Genomic DNA, 15,201 nt, shown 5'->3' with positions numbered 1-15,201 from the left:
AAAAGTGCTTATTGTCCTGTAAAAGCTTGTTTAAAGAGCCAGGTTTTAAGTTTCTTTTTGAATGTAGAGTGGCAGATCTCTAGACGGATATCTGGCGGGAGCGCATTCCATATATAACATGGATCAATAGGTAACGTGCTATAGACATTGGATAGCATAAGGAAACCTACATCTTTTGGCCTTGTTGGTACTGTTTCATAAGGATATGCTGGGCCCTATTAAAAAAAAATTAGAGTAAACATTCATACTTGTTTTAAAATAATTTCTACCTCCTAATGATGTGATCTTATCATCTTAACTACTGATTGGGACAATCAAATTAGCGTGAGATTCGCAGTATGTTCCAGCTCACTGCGACATTTCCTTCACCGAGAATCCTGTTGGCGTAAATCCTTCAGTTAAGTAAATCAATGCCCATCATGCATAATGAGATTACAGATATAAAAATGTCCAGTGTGAGCAGCTGCCATCTGAGCCAGATGAACAGAATCTGTGCCAAATTCAACTGACAGATTCCCTTAGGTTAGTCCTCTTTTGAAGAGCTTAGACTGATTATACTATGGATTTGGCATCTTCACTTACTTTTTTCTTTAAAAAAAACAAAAACAGCATCCTCTTAAGCTATGGGCGGGGAAAAATTCCACGTTGAACAATGTAACCTCACTATAACAAAACATTAATAAGCTAAAAGTTCAGTTTAAAAAACTTGCCCTCTAATGAAGTCAATTGACTTTCTAGTGGCTATGTGGTAATGCAGTCAGTATTAACAGATAATAAAGAGAAGGTGCAGCACTAGACTATAATTTAGGACAGGTGTAGACACTCCAGTTCTCAAGAGCCACAAGCAAGTCTGTTTTTCAGGAATCCAGAATGAATATTCATCACATATTTAGTCTAAGAACCAGTTTAACTTGACTAGGTTGATGGCTCAGAGGCAGTTCAATTGGATGACTCAATTCCTGGGTCAGTTCTTCCATTCATCAGGTCAGCCAGGGCTGATGCTGTAGAGATGGCACTCATGGTAGCTGGGAGAGGGAGTATCAACCCTCACTCACTGAGACCTATTGGCCAGAGTTAGGGTGCATATGTGCACCCTCTGTTCAAGGATGGCCACTGCATTGGTTGGGCTAGGTAAGAAGAATGGGTTATAAAAATGGAGCGAAAACCCTGGGTAAGTTGCAAATGGAGGCTTATGGCACTGAAGCCCAGCAGAGACCAGTTCTGATCCATCTGGAAGTCCTAAAGGAGTAGGAAGAAACACGCAAGCCAAAGATTCTTTTACATTTTTTTAAATTGTAATCTAGTTAATTTGCATATTTTGGTTATCCTGGAAAAAAAATACACCTGTTGGTTCCTGAGGATTGATTTGCACACCCTCGACTTAGGACCTGTCACATACTTTCAAGACACCACTGTGTCCCTAACTCTGTGTGTGACCTTTAGAACAAGTCATTGTATCAATCCTATGCCTCAAAGACAGAGCTCAAAACAAGATGTTTATCTAGTTTTTCTGGTGAGCCAATGAAGAGTACTCTCAGTAGGAGGTGAATATTAAATTTACAAATTCTTCTGCTAAAGCTCAACAGCCTCTCACATTAGAAGAAATATTTCTCAGTTTAGTGACTAGGCAATAGATGGAGGTATGAATAAATGTTAACTAATTTTTTTTAAAGTACAAAAACATGTTAAGACAAGAGTCAGATGCAGTTTGAATTTAACCACCTCAGATCGCCTTTCGGTGATCTAGAGCAAGAGCAGCTAACCCACCTGGCACACCTTTGCCCTGCTCTGCACTGGACTTTGCAGAGGTTTAACTGCTCTGAAGTGACACTAAAATCTAGATGCAGGTCTTGAATTTTTAAGCAGGTTAATTAGAATTTAAAATTGTCAATGGGGGGAAAAAAAAGTAGCACTTAATTCAAGTATTATTTCCTGTTAATTACTTGTGCCTAACCCCTAAGCTCCTGTTAGTCAAGGAGAAAAAACAAACCTTCAGCAAATATAAAACTGGACATGCGTGTGTCTGTGTGTGCACAGCACTTTAGAATAACTTCGATCCCAGTTCAAACATGCTTGTGCCATATGAATGAAGCAATATCACCACGAATGACTAAAACCACTGGCAAAAGAGAAACATATAGACTCCCAACAATAGTGAAGTGTAGCAAGGCCAATTTTTTTTTTTTTTTTTTACAAGCTCTAGTTTTATTAGAACTCTGGCATAAAAGGCCGAAAGCAAAGCTGAGAGACAAATTGCAAGTGGAGAATTAATTTTAAATACATTGCATGCAGGACTGAAGGTGATGAAGGACTGCACTTTATTCTGTGCAGTTGGAAGATTGATAGGATAATCTGAAATGTTATCAGGTATTGTACTCAAACTATGTGAAAGAGCAGCCCCACCTACTTGATGCAAAATTTGAAGAAACATTTAAGTGCACTTACTTAATGTCCCCGAATGATGGGTTCCTTCTCTTCTAAAACTGATTTCATATGCTCTCTCTGACAATAAGTCATAATGCTAAACGAGACATATGGTGCATCTGTGTTCATCTTGCTGCAATGTCTAGTTTCTCTAATTTACTGATTCAAATCAGAGATAATGGCTATAAAGAGCAGGATGTGCATTTTCTGCAGCTGATGCCATTAAAATACAGGATGATCAGGCCAGGCTAAACGATATAAGTTAACTGCCTGAGTTCCAGAAAACATATATCCTGAGTTTTCTATTTTGTTTTCAGTCAGGCCGATTCAGTAAAAGTCGCAGAAGAGCCTCTAAATAATAGTTTTCATCTTTTTCCTAAATTTTAAATAGTCAACTTCACTGCGCACCTCCCCAGGGCAAAGTATTCCAAAGAGTAAGCCCCAAGATCGAAAATGCTCTGGCTCTAGTCATTGATAGCTTTGCCTTGGAGAACGATGGTACCATTAACAAGTTTTATGATGCAGAATAGAGGGAACAAGGAGGAGTGTTATTACATTCTTTAAAACAAATGTCAAAAAATGGCTCTCTGAAGTAGAGATAGCAATGATGATCTCTGAGTAACGTAATTTTTTTTTTTTTTTTTTTTAAAGGGATAAGGCTCTCTCTTAACTGGAGAACAAATAACACATGGACAGCCGCATTTTGAATTAGTTGCAAGACATGTAAAATATTTTGGCAACCCTTTATACAGTGAATTACAGTGGTCCAGGAATGAAAGTAGCAAAGTCTGAACTACTAAACATAGGTCCTGTGGTGAAAGAATTACTCACAGGGACAGCAACTTTAAAACGAGTGTGTGGGCGTCCATATGCACGCAAGCACACATATGCAGAAATTTTAAATCATGTGTGCAACTGCGCACACAGGGCCAGATTTTAAAACTTATGTGCGGGCGTAGATTTGTTCGCGCAACCCGGCGCAAACAAATCTATGCCCTATTTTATAACACGCGCGCGCTGGTTATAAAATCTGGGGTTGGCACGCGCCAAGCCCAAGGGGAGCCCCGATGGCTTTCCTCGTTCCCTCCAAGGCTGCTCTGAAATCGGAGCAGCCTTGGAGGGAACTTTTTTTTTCGGTCCACCCACCTTCTCCTCCCTTCCCCTATCTAACCCATCCCCCAGCCCTACCTAAATCCCCCTTCTACCTTATTTTATTTCTTACGCCTGCCTGAAGCAGGCGTAACTTGCACGCGCTGGCCAGCTGCCGGCGCGCGAACCTCTGGCACAGCTGCACAAAGGAGGCCTCGGGACCGCCCCCAGGGTGCCACCACGCCCCCGGACCCGCCCCTTTTTTGAAGCCCCGGGACATACGCATATCTTGGGGCTTGCGCGTGCCGCAGAGCCTATGCAAAATAGGCTCGACGCGTGCAGGGGCAGATTTTCTCAGGTTAGGCGCATATGTTACACGCGTAGGCTTTGAAAATCTGCCCCATAAGATTTAAAATATAATCAAGCATATATATGTGTGCTCCTTATTTTAAGTGGTTACATGAGCAAACATAGTTCACGTGGCTTCCCTAGGACCTTGTTGGCTTTAACAGGTGCAGGTAAGCAGGTTTTAAAACATGCTCGCGTGAAGGGCATTCCCAGTTTGACTGTTTATTCCACCAGTTTATCTTGAGATCATCCAGATCCCTCTGGATCTGCACTCTCCCCAGCTTACCCAGACTCCTCACTCAGTCGTTTAAGGCCTAAAATGAGTTTTCTGTAGACTTACACCTCATCAAGAGCAGAAGTAAATAAGCACGGGTAACAGCCCAACACATGCCAGAATTCAAATCAGGATTTATATGCATTAATGCTAGGCCCACCCCAGAATGCCCCCGACACATCCTAACGCCATCCCTTTTTTCCCCACACATTTGGATACTCGCACACATGCATATACGCACATAACTGGTGCATTTTAAAATACAAGTTGCTCGCACTTGACCCAGATTCTTGCATATATGGGCCTTTTAACGTGAATAACTTTTAAAATTTACCCCAAAAAGTCTTACTAATCAAAGTTTTAAAAATGCCATCTTTGCCACTTTTTAAATTTGGAATGTTAAGGACAATTTTAGAATCTAATTTAAATCCTAAATTCTGAGATTTAGAAACAATTAATAAACCATTGCAGCCTTCCATAGTAGAACTTGGTACAGTTAGAATAGGTGCAGTTCCTAACCATGAAAAAGAGTGGTCTTAGCACAGTATAAAACAATCATTCAAATCACACCATTTTTGATAGCACTAAAACAATAGTTAAAAGGTGCAACAGGAAATTCACCCACTGTATTACTAAGGAGAAAGAACTGTACATCATCAGCATACATTCGATAGGTAACTTGCAGGGAGGATATTAGAGAATTATTAAGTTTATGGTGATAAATTCATTTTCATAGCCTTAAGAAAACCCATTATAAAAATATTATTTAAAACAAAGAGTAATCATGTTATTCTCTGGTAAACTCAGATCAAGCATAAAGGATATATTTTATAACATTATATATGCAAATTGCCTTACAAAAGTAGGTTGCCTTGAGATGGGCATCGTGAGGCCCATGACCAGAATCAGATGACTGCCTCGCAGAAGGCACAGGAGCCTATGCCTCCTTGTTTATTTATTTAAAATGTTTGTATTCCGCGACTTCCAAATATAAACATTTGTCCAGGGCAGATCACAAAAATACATATATAAAATACGTTATCATCCATAAAATATTATATAAGACAAACACACACCACGTCTCATACATCATACGCCTCCCAAAAAAGATGTTTTAATTCTCCGCCTAAATTCCTTTATATCCTACAGTCCTCGCAACTGAAATGGTAGATTGTTCCAATATGTGGGCGCAACAAAGGAGAATGCTCATGCAAACGTTTGAGAAAACTTACCCCTACTTAATGGTGGCACATTCAACATCCCCAGAGATTGTGAACACAATGTTCTATTTGAGGTATAATGAGAGAGTTTTTCCTTCAATTCACAATCATAAACATCATTTTATGTACCACTACTAATAGATGAAACTTAGCCCGACATTTTACTGGCAGCCAGTGCAGGTGCTGGAGCACGGATGAAACATGCTCCATTTTGGACAAACCTAAGAAAATCCATGCTGCAGCATTCTGCACTGGCTGTAATGTTCTCAACAGATTATCAGGTAAACCTACCAATAACATTGCACAATGGTCAAGATGACCCAAAACTAGCGATTGCAATACAATCTGAAATAACCCCATAAGCAAAAAAGGCTTTATTGGTTTCAGTAATTTCAACTTGTAAAAAGCAATAAGTGATATATGGCTAACTTGAGACTTCATCAACAATGAAGAGTTTAGGATCACTCCCAAACTATGAGCCTCATGCAAAATTTGAAGTCGATTGCCATCAGTCTAAAGACTAGAACTAACCATCTGGCAATCCATCTGGATTAAGATTCTTTCCCAAAAGGAGGTGAGAGAAAGCTCTGAGCATATCGAATGGGTTGCAGCTCCAGGAGGTTGATTTGCAGAATACTCTCCACCGGGGACCACAACTTTTGGGTCCACATCTCATCAGTTACGTCTCTCTCTCTCCCACCCCCACCCCCACTCCAATCCCTTGATAGAGGTGTCAGTAGTCAGTCGCTTGATGCAGAGGGACTATAGTGAGAGGCCTTTCTTTAAAACTTCCAGATTCATCCACCACTGAAGGAATGCTCTCATCCTAGAGATCATGGAGATTTGGTGCGATAATGGTTAAGAGAGCTGCTCTCATTGGCTTTGTAGACCCCACTGAAGATTCTGCTTGCATAAATGAGTCAGAGGTACCACATGCAGCACAGCCACCATGTGACTGAGATGAACCAGAACTGCCCTTGCTGATGCTCCCTTCATGTTGAAGGAAGGGCCTTTATTTGACCAATCAATAATGTGGCTTTTTCAATGAGTAGACATGCTTTTTCCTGAAATTTATTTATTTATTTATTTAAAACATTTATATACCGACTTTCACAGACAAAGTCTGACCAAGATGGTTCACAACTTCAAATATAAGAAAAACTAAAGAGATAATTAAACAAAAAAACTACATAATAAAACAAATCAAGAAATAAAATAAAGTAAAAGATGGAAAAAAAAATACAATGTATAATTATAATCCCTAATTCTTTAACATAACTTATGCTAAAATTTATAACTAAGAAAACGAGAAAAGTCAGAAAAGGTTAAGAAACCAGAGACCAGTGTTATCACATGCTTAGCAAAAACAAGCTATTAAGCTTGTTTTTAATATCAGTTATTCGTATCATAATATCATAATATCATAATAATCATAATATCATATCATAATATCAGTGGATGTATAATATACATCCACTGATATTATGAAGATCTTTGAGGAAAGATATTCGTTTCCTCAATTCCTGCAAAAGCCATTTTAAATAGATAGGTTTTCAAAACCTTTTTGAATTCATTGTGATCAGTAATTGATCTTAGTGTATTTGGGATCGAGTTCCAAAGAATGGGTCCCGCCACTGAGAACGCTTTCTCTCTGGTTATATTCAATCTGGCCAGCCTAACCGTAAGAACGTCAAGTAGATACTTGGTGGAAGATCTGAGATTTCTAGTAGGTTTATATAACCGTAATGAGGTACAGAGCCAAGTTGAATCCGGATCATGAATTAATGAGTGGATTAGTGACAGTATTTTATATTTCACCCTAAACTTAATAGGCAACCAGTGTAAGCTAAATAAGATAGGGGAAATATGATGTCTCATGGGTGCTCCTGTTAGTAAACGGGCAGCGGAATTCTGAATTTGTTGCAGAGGTCTTAAGGTAGAATCCGACAGACCCAAAAAAAAGACTGTTACAGTAGTCTAATCCTGAGAAAATGAGAGATTGAAGAACCATTTGAAAATCTGATTTAAATAGAAGTGGTTTTAATCTTTTTATTGTCCTTAGTTTGAAAAATGAAGTCTTAACTAAATGAGAAATATGATGTGTTAAAGTCAGATTGGTATCTAATTGTATTCCCAGGTTGCGAGCTACTCTTTTTATCTCAATGACCTCTGTACCTAGTGTGACTGAGGAAGGTGGACAGTTAATAGGGTTCTCAATCACACTTAACAGAAGGAGCTCTGTTTTTTTAGAGTTGAGCTTAAGCCTACTATGGCTTAGCCATTGTTCAATTGTCTTTACATACAGATTACATAATGAGATGGTCTCAGTCCAGGATGTTTTATAAGGGACAAAGTTGTATGTCATCTGCATAAATTTTAAATTGAACATCCAAAGCTGATAATATCTGACACAGTGGGAGGAGGTATATGTTAAACAGCACTGGTGACAGAGAGGACCCCTGTGGAACCCCTGTAGTTTGAGTGTAAATTTGTGAAGATTTACCTTTAAAATTTACTTGCCAGCAACGATTTGAAAAATAACTATCGAACCAGTTTAATACTGTACTTTGTAAACCTATCCTTTGAAGTCTAGATAGGAGGATTCTATGATCAAGCGTATCAAACGCTGCGGAAATGTCCAACAAAACTAATAGGTAGTCTATATTAGAATCGAATCCTCTTACATATGTGTCAAATGAAGAGAGGAGAAGGGTCTCTGTTGAATAACCCTTTCTAAACCCGTGTTGGTTTGGGTGTAAGATGTCAGGATCTGATAAGTATTCTCTTAACGGATACAGGACCGAGGATTCGAAATGAGTCTATCCAGACTACTATGAACTGAATTCTTTGAGACTGAACCAGGTTTGACTTGCCCAGGGACTGGAGGAGCTATATATGGACTTTGTGGGATTCCAGAACTTCTGCCAGACAAAGATCCATCACCAAATGTCTAGGCATGGGAATATGCAGTCTGCCTGCCGACGAAACTGTGCTGTCATTACCACAATGACAGCATAAACAACCTCAGGGTTCCCGCAATGCCAAAGGGGAGCATCTTGTATTGGTAGCGAGCATCCTTTAACATGAACTTGAGGAATTTCTGATGGGCAGATGAAAGGGAGTGTGTGCATAAACATCTTCCAATGCACACAGTCAATCCCTCCGTTGAATGAAGAATAGTCTGAAGGGATTTTATCTAGAACCTCTCCCAAACCAGTAGCTTGTACGATCTTCAGTATAGGCTTCAATCCCCCTGAATTCTTGGATTAGGAAATACTGAAATAGAAGTTTTAGCCATACTTCAACAGTCTTCTGAAAGAGGGCAAGAAGTATAAGCAGTAGGCATACTCCACAATTTATGACCTACTTGTTCTTAGTGATCCAGACCAATTTGGAAGGACAGATTGAAACACCTTCTCCCCCACTCCTCATCAGAGGAGGTGAGGAGGCAGCTCTCAATCTGCAAAAACTGGTGCCTGGGTTAGGCTACACCTGCTGCTGAGCCTTGGGCAGATGCCCTTTCCTCTGTTGACTTAAAGCATGCAGTTGCCTTTGCTAAAAAGAGTGGAGGTTGATCGCTTGAGGACTGGGCACTTATAAGAGAAGAACTGGCATCTAGCAGAGGCCAGTTGGTCCCCCAATGCAGATAATTGTAGGGTTGATGGAATCTCCTTAATCAGCCACTGTCTCTTGCACTTTTTTCACTGAACAGGTTGTCCTCCTGTAGAGGGCACATCCGTATGATGATCATTCACATCCTCTCAAAGGCCACTCACCTACAACTGTGTGAGCCTTTAGGTGCCTATAGAAGACACCAAGTTCTGGTGTCAAAAGCTTCCTATACCAAACAAATAAGGTGCTTCTCGCATTCTTCCACATATTTCACTGCTCAGCAGTTTGTCTGCCTGTTTTGGGTCTGTCAATTCCATCATGTGTTTTAGCTTCTGATACATTTGTGCAAATACCACACCAGGTAGGACTAGTGAGCTGAAATCTGGGCACTCAGCATGGACTCCTGGAAGACCTCAAATGTAACCAAAACAGTTTTGGGTCCTATCCCAGAGGTATTAGCATGATCAGGAGTGTGCCGAGCACACAACATTGACTCCAGCACCATGGAGTGGTGCTGTAATTGCACCACCCCAAATCCTACGGACTATCTGCAATCTATATTTCAAGAACAACTTCCGGGCCACCCAAAAGCACAATGTAGGTGTCTGCCATATCCTCATCTGAAAGTCCTGAAGGCGTTTGAGAACTGGGATAGTTTCACAGTCTGCTGGGGGTTGAAGTAAATGAAAGAGCCAGAAGACATCTGTTTTCAGGCATTTTCTTTTCTGACACGGATATAGATTTCACAGTTAGAGGGGCTCACAAGGTAGGTTATGTGGGCAGAACTCCTGCACATGTCCAGTAAAGCCTTACTGAGCTCGGAGCACTGGATCTGTATCGGCGCCATCTGATGTCACCCCCATATAATGGCTAATTTATGCCTGCTTAATGGAGAAATGTGTATATATACACACACACAACTGGGAGAAAAAAAAGTATCCAACAGCAGCACATTAACAGTTACAAGATAAGCTTACAGAAAAAACAGATACTCGGACCATCTTTTCTGCATTTGTCCAAAACACTTCCAATAGGGATTGTATCCATTTCAAATTGATTTAGACAAATACAGCTTTCATGTCTAGTAGTTTGAGGTTCCTATAAATCATATTGCTATTGTTAGATTACAATAGAAATAACAGAATAACTAGATTTTTAAAAAATGTATAACTGTAAACGCAGACTGGAACATTAGATAATTATAGTAATTTGCAGTTTCCATTGCCCTAATCTCATTCACAGTTAGTTAGGTCAAAAAGCACTGGAGCAATTTCAGGTTTTATTTATTGTAACCATAGTTATGTGATAAGGCTATTATCAGAGCCCCTAGTTTTCTGCAACAAGGACTACCAAATCTACAGCATGTCTGAAGTACAAAATATTTACATACTATGCCTAATAAACAGTGAAAAAATAGCATACATGAAAACATTTGTCTTACTAATTAGATGTTATGTTATCAAAGCTACTTATCTATCTATACGAAACCTAATGCTAAACCTGTAGCATAAGTGTTTCCAAACCTTTTCAAGTGCAAGTCACACAAACGTTTTGCAGCACACCCAACTCCATGCAGCAAGGAGGTGCAGACACAGAGAAGACTCATATGGACAAAAACAAGAACTAGGGAAGCAGTGAAAGCCCCACCAGTGTCTCTTCCAAATTTTAGAAGAAAGAGAAAAGGGTGCAGAGATACACATGCATCTGTCAAAATGGAGCAGTACTGTACTGGCTTTTAATATGCACTAAACACACCTGTGTCAGGGTAGGGGATTCTGGCAGCAACTCCACTACCAGCTTTAGGTGGATCTAATTTTACTTCTCATATATTTTTATATACACATGCATGCATACATACACAGCAGCCAGATAACCACTGCAGGAACAAAGCCATCAGCAGTTAACTGAATTTTCACCTGCTATCTTCATGGTATCTCAGCACTGGAGGATGATATCCATGTTGCATTTATGGGTTACCCTCAGCTTCAGCACGTTTTTCACTAACACTTCCTTGATCTTCAGCAATTAACATGACCCTACTGTCATACAGAAAGGGGTTTCTCATCAGGGCCCCCTCCCCTTGCTGTTCCCAGTTACTCTCTCCACACTCAGCTGTCTTTTGACTTGGTTCCATCGCCCACCTGCCCCATCTCCTCACCCAGCAGATGCTACTTCTTCCTCTGCTCCTCACTGCCTGTGATAACCTCTCCCCCCCCCCCTTCCCTACTCTCAGCTCCTTACCATACTCGAATGACTCATAGTAACATAATAATGACGGCAGATAAAAACCAAATGGTCCATCCAGTCTGCCCAGCAAGTTGCTCATGGTAGTAGCTGCCGCTCTATGCACGTTACCCAAATGCCTTTTGTTAAGGCTATTCACTCCCTCTATTCCATTCTCTCAGTTCCTTGCTGTGAGCAGACCTCCCAGGCACCTGGACTACAACTCTCTACAGACAACTGCAGGAGAAGGTGTAAGTCAGTGCAATGCGGGCAACTAGCTTGCTTAGCTACCCTGGCTGCCAATGGAGGTGGCAGTCAAGGCTCAGCAACTGCTGCTGCTCAGAACAACTCAGTCACATGTGGCACTCATTGCACACACACGCATCATCTCATTCAACTTGGGCATAAAAGAGAGGACGGAAAACTCTCAGGCAGCTCAGGAGGGGGAAAGAGATGCTGTGCATGCTGCCCGAAGCAGGGCCCAACTGCGGGCGCCCCTGTATGCCACCCATTAATTCCTATACTCCCAGGCTCCTGCTAGAAGAGGAGACATGAGTGACTATGCATTTGCTCAGAACATAAGTGAGCTCCCTACATATTTGAGAGCCGCTACTGCTGTTTTTGGTTCCTGCAAGGTGTTGAGAGCAGAGTCCCAGCACCGGTCTGGACCTGAGCATCAGGCAGTGGCGACTGTTCTGTGGCACATCGGTTGGCTATAGTCCAAGAATGCTAAATTGGTTTCTGCAGACAAAAATCTTTATTCTGGGCAATATCTATAAACTGTCTTCTGCTTAATTCAATTATTAAATGTAAACACGCTGATTGGTTATTAACATGATTAAAGAAGATTTTTGCTCCATATTCTGCATCCACAGAATTACAAGCAAGAGGCCTTGGTTATAATGCAAGAACAAGAAATGTGTTTACAGATATTCCAAAATTAAATTTTTCACAAACAAATTTAAAAAATATTGTTGTACACAGAGCTTCATAACAGTGATAATCAACACATTGCTGTTTAGTTTATACAGGACCTAAAAGCTAAATACAACTAATAGTTTATCCAGGTTTTACTTTTGTCTTTGCGTCAGTTTTAGCAGCTAATAACAAATGTTATATGCAAGTAAATAGCAAAGCAAAACAAAAATACACTGGAGGCTCAGCATTTCTTCTTCTGCCACAAAGAAGGCTGAGGTCATCAGAACCTTCTTTGTGAACAGAATTCATTCTGTTCCAGCAAATCTGTAACCAATATAGTACATTGTTTTTTAGCTTTTTTTTTTTTTTTTTTTTTTAAACAGACTCCATTTGTCCTTAACCACCTGCAGAGTTCTGACTTTCTCTGGAAGACTGTACAGTACCAGTCTAGCAGGCAATAGTCACAGGGCTGGGTGAATTACATGAAAAAGAAATGGAGAATCTCTCTATAAAAATATGCTTAGCACTCACACACACACACACACACACACACACTTTGAAAAGCTGCAGGGCTGCAGCATCGGAATGAGGCCGAGGGACGGGCAGCTTGGAAGAGAGCTGTGGGTCTCCAGGACCAGAGGGAGGCAGATGCATAGGCGGGCTGGACAGCGGTGGATGCTAGTAGGAGAGGAAAAGAAGAAATGAGCTCAGCTAAAAGGGGACGGGGAGCAGTGAATATCCTCTGATCAGTCTAAGGAATAGGAGAGGAAAATACTGTCTTTGAATGTTCAACAGGTTATAGCTAGTGGGAACAGGAATAGCTTCAATAGTTCAGGTATGTGAGAATTTATAACAGTGGTTATCCAATTCTGATAGGGCTGGTTTTTCAGGAATATAATATTTATTTATTTAGATTTTTTTAATATACTGTCATTCATGAACAGGTCACATCATGCCGGTTTACATAGAAACAAGGGGTGCATCGAACAGTAGAACTAGAACTAGTGCAAGGGGAAGCAGTTACAAAAAACCAAGATATATATATATATTTTTAATAGGATGGTTAATCCTTCCAGTTTGATCAGGGTCTAAAATGTACCTAGTGGAGTCTACTAACAGAATAACCATCCCTCTTCCTTCTCATTGTACAGGTTCTCAGTCTTAACCAAAAGTCCAAGGGATTGTCCCCAGCTAATGACTTACCCTTATATTTGCTCTTAGCCAAAAAAAAAAAAAGGCCGAAATGTGCATGCATGAGAAAGTTAATGTGCATTTTTTTTTTTGGAAAAGCAGACCTGTTTGAGTGTCATGAAGACTGGAATTTAGAACCACTTATTTAAAAGATGTGCACTGAGTTTCCATAATCCTTCCTGTTTAGAATTTACTGTATTCAAAAGCAGAGGGTAAACCCGCAGTGAGACGAGAAATCAGTTCAGGGGGTTGAGTATGTGTATTCTAGTTCTGTTGAATGGTTTATGCTGAATACGTATAGCCTGGCAGTAGTGTTGTGAAGACTGAGCTGAGTTGCACAACCTAAAAAGCTCAAAGTTCAACTGGTGACGCCAATATGCTACTTCAGCATGAAACATGAATACGAAAAACACAAAGAATGTAATTTTGCACTAAAATTCGTAAATTGCTTGAATAAAATGACAGCATAATATACTCACTAAGAAGGAAGTCCCATTTGTGAGATCCCTCTCCAAAAGGTGCAGTCCTTAAGGTTTCAAAGGCTTCCAGTGTTTTACATGTCCATACGAAGACCCTGCCCACCTTCAACCCCAACGTTCAAAGGCCACACACAGGATCAGTGTGATGGTGCCTCAAGGAGAAAAGGCAAACACGGTGGCAAAGCAGCTTTCTCTGGGCGTCCTTCCGAAAGCACTTCTGTTGTGTCTTATGTTCTGGGTGTGATGGAGCTGCCTGGCTCCTCACTGTTACCATGGCAACTAGGATGTAGTCTCCTGCTCTCCTCTGCTTTGTAGCATCCTCTGGGACTTTTTAACTGCAAATATTGTAAGAAATACTTTCTGTAAACCATGACAATTACCATGTTAAAAACAACCCTAGCATTTAAGTAGCCCACCTTATTGTAATAAGAGAAATTATATGCTAGTTTTATATATTATCCAGCAATCCTAAAGCTTACACTTTTTTTTTTTTAATGTAAGATTTGACATTTCAGCCCTAAAGACTTAGGTCCTCAGAAATTAGTAAAACATAAAACGGCATAGGGGAAAAAAAAAAAAAAAAAAAAAAGGTTGATGCAATGCATCTTTTAATAAAGGGCAATTTCAATTCATGATTCTACCAATGACAACAGTCATCTTGTGGCTAACACCACCCCAAACAGCAGTGATGGCTCTTTCATATTGCAGGATATAACATACTCTAAAGCAGTGGTTCTCATCCTTTTCTCAGCCGGGTCACACCTGTCAGATGCTTTTCACATGCATGACACTGAACATGTGACATTCACAGGGCTAAATGTAAACATGCACTCTGCATGCACAGGAATCCCCTCAACCCCCAACAATGGGTGCAGAGCAGAACTAGGGCATTATCTATACAACTCATCATACAAAAAAGATGTTCTGGTGACATCTCAGTAAAAGCAAAACAAACACTATCTACTACCAGGCGCAATAGCCTTTCTTATGAAAAGACAGTAGTTTACCGCCAATGCATGTCCTTTTGAGAAAACAACAAAAAATAAGATTGATACAAATACCTACATGCTAGTAAAATACCTCACCTCGGTCACACACACACAGCACTGACCTTCACCAAGTACAGAAAGACCACAGATTATAAATATGGAAACAGAAACTGGAATGGAAAACCAAAGAAGCCACCCTGCATGCAGTGCAAACCTAGAGAAATGGAAAGAGAAATAACTACAAAGTTACACCTGTACTATGGCACACACTCAAACAGTAACAACCCTATCCAGGAAAAGGCAACACTACAAATATTAAACCAGGCCATAAACACTAATACATCTCCTATTAGGAAAACAGAATAAGCCAAGCTGCTTTAGATCCTGGCACAAAAATAATTGTAAAACTATACAATGTTTCAAAAAAGCTGATG

General features: G+C 40.2%; 1 protein-coding gene across 18 annotated transcripts in view; it reads right to left on the bottom strand.

The window, feature by feature from the left end:
* The window catches only part of MICAL3 (microtubule associated monooxygenase, calponin and LIM domain containing 3), a 756,715-nt gene that overhangs the window by 705,300 nt on the left and 36,214 nt on the right, over positions 1–15,201 (bottom strand). For all 18 annotated transcript variants that reach the window (XM_029599822.1, XM_029599821.1, XM_029599828.1 and 15 more), the window contains exon 2: positions 13,779–14,113. The gene's annotated coding sequence lies outside the window, so the exon portion shown is untranslated. The remainder of the gene's footprint in view (positions 1–13,778; positions 14,114–15,201) is intronic.

The sequence above is a fragment of the Rhinatrema bivittatum genome, chromosome 4 (assembly GCF_901001135.1).
Source record: "Rhinatrema bivittatum chromosome 4, aRhiBiv1.1, whole genome shotgun sequence".
NCBI lineage: Eukaryota > Metazoa > Chordata > Amphibia > Gymnophiona > Rhinatrematidae > Rhinatrema > Rhinatrema bivittatum.
Note: the sequence above shows the minus strand (reverse complement) of the source record. Positions and strands in the feature narration are given on the sequence as shown.